Raw genomic sequence first — 2,754 nt, forward strand, 5'->3', positions numbered from 1 at the left:
CCAGTTTGAATGAAGGATAGGCTGCCGTTCTTAACCATTGTCCTGGAACAAGCTGAAGTGTTCATTGTTAGCAATTAAGAATGAGTTAGCAGTTAGTGACTCCACCACTCTCCGTGTTAGAATATCCACATGTTTTGAACTGGACCAGTTTTCTTTCTAATAACTCTCCAGAAAAAAAATTATTATTAAATCATTTGGACTGAAACAAATCCTTTCTTTCCAAATAGCAGGGATCACTGGAGACTAAAGAGGAACAAAATGGGTGTTTTTAGGTGGGTGGGGATTAAATATATTAGTGGGTTCATCTGTTTGGGTGATTCTATCAAGATTGGCCTGTGGCCTCAACTGTCTTTGCCAGAACTAGCTAGATCACAGTTCTCACACTTGAGTAAGCATCAGAATCACCAGGAGAACTTATTAAAACACAGATTTAGGGGCCCATTCCAAAGAGCTGCTGATTCAGTAGATCTGGGGCAGGGCCTGAGAATCTTGTCTAATAAATTCCTAGGACATGGTGATGCTGTTGGTGCCAGTCCATACTTTGACAGCTCCTGAGCCAAGTTTGACATCTAGATGTCAGTAAAGTTTCTGGATTATTAACAGGTCCTTACTGTGGACTTGATTTCTGATACCTAACCTAATAGTATTTTTTGAAATGGCATGAGTTAGACAACACTGAATGTTACTCAGCTGAAGGAGATGCTCGGTCAGAGAGGCAGAAATTGAAGATGACTCCAAGATCACTCCCCAAGTGAATTTGGACCTTCTCTAGAATAATGGAGAGGTTTTCTGGTAGGTGGAGAACTAATATAATGGCAGCACAACACTGTCATTATTTAATCTTGACCCACCGAACAGGTAATAGGAGAAAACTGCATGCGGTGACTTTCCTGTAAGGAGACTTAACTTACTCTTAAGGTAGGTGTTTTAAGAGCTTTGAAGGAATAGTTTTTCTCAGCTCATGAGAATTCAGGATCTTTGAATGAAGTAAGTTACAGCCTTGCAGGGTACACTAGATTCAAGTGTTCACACATTGTAAAATATGTAATGAATCCGATTCCGAACTTTGAGGTCACATCTCACTGCTTTAAGGAACACATTAATTACAAATTATATCCAATTCCTTTGCAAGGATTAATTGCTCAGTTTATCCTGAGTATGGAATCAGTAGAATCCAAAATGTTGTGACTCTCAGCTTGGTCTGTTTATTCTCTGAAAACAAATGTAACCAGGAATAGAAAAGATTCACGCTTTTTCTCCCCAAATAAGAAGTAGCCTCCATTCAGAAAATTAATTACTTTTGATTTGCAGAGTAGCAATTTTCTTTATTTCATTTCTCTCTCCTTTTTTTTATATAGACTGTACTTGTGTTCACTCAGGGAAGTTTGCCAGGATAAATCATTTCACTGACCAGTTCATTTTTGCTCTCGTGTCTGCGCTAGATATTTGGGAACTTGCTTAAAAGTTTATGTCGTGGGAATTTTGCTTCTGGCAAAACTTCAGGTTTTTCTGGAAACATGCACTGCATTTCCCCATTCCCCTTACTCCAGCGAGCTTAGAGTTATGTCTAATCTGGTAGCTTTGCTTGACCACCCCTTTGCCAACTGTTTAGAGGGTGGTAGAGAAATGGAACCCCCCATTCCCAGCTGGAGGAGCTCAGAAGAAGGGCTTGATTAAAAGATGAGCTTGTGTTTTAATTCCATTCACCATCTACTCAGTGCTTGCCAGGTGCTGAATATTTTATGTATATTTTCTTATTGCAGTCTCCCCAAACCGTGGGAGGTAGGTGTTTTCATTTTACACCTTTCACAGCTGGGGGAAGTGAAACGCAGAAGAGTCAGATGACTTCCCCGGTTTCCCACAGCCCGGCTCAGCCTATGCATCGCTTCTGACCCTCCAGCCTGAGCCTATTTCTCTTTACTTTCCGAGGAGACCAGTTTCCTGTTTGGAATCGATTGGCTTGTTTCATAAGAGAGGTGATGCTACGTTTCACGTTCCCGTGTGCTCCCATACCACTTTTTTCCCCTTCAAAAAACAAAAAACGAAACTAAGGCATAATTTACCCTAGAAAGCTTACCATCGGGGATCCCTGGGTGACTCAGTGGTTTAGCGCCTGCCTTTTGCCCAGGGCCTGATCCTGGAGACCCGGGATCGAGTCCCACATCGGGCTTCCTGCGTGGAGCCTGCTTCTCCCTCTGCCTCTGTCTCTGCCCCCCGTCCCCCCCCCCATGAATAAATAAATAAAAATCTTAAAAAAAAAAAAAAAAGCTTACCATCTTGCAAGTTCTTACAGATGCATGTGGTCACTTAACCACCTTGATCCAGATGTGGCATATTCCTGCCCGAACTATCTCAATCAACTACTCTTTTGTTCCGTGTTTACTGAGTGCCTGACCTCCGCTAGGCAGTAATCATTCTGCAGGGCATAAAGAGCCCTCACATTCGCGATGCCTCCCATCCAGCTGATCCGGGTCAGTCCCCACTGGGAAAACCTTCTTTAAATCTCACTTTTAAGATACTTTCTTAGGTTAGCACTAGTTGAGAAAAAAAAAAACAGTCTTTCTGAAGTATCTCTTAATGTGTTACCTGTCTTAACTTTCAGATATTTTAGAATGTTTCCCATTTTAGCAAGAAAGCCAGTGATAAAAGTCAAAGTCAACTTAAACAAGGCAGAGGCATGTTTAGAATGTGCTTTTTAACTTTAATGTTTTAATGGGAGTCTCGCCCCCAGCCGCAACTTCAGGTTATGGAAGG

This window comes from Canis lupus, chromosome 14 (assembly GCF_011100685.1).
Source record: "Canis lupus familiaris isolate Mischka breed German Shepherd chromosome 14, alternate assembly UU_Cfam_GSD_1.0, whole genome shotgun sequence".
Taxonomy (NCBI): domain Eukaryota; kingdom Metazoa; phylum Chordata; class Mammalia; order Carnivora; family Canidae; genus Canis; species Canis lupus.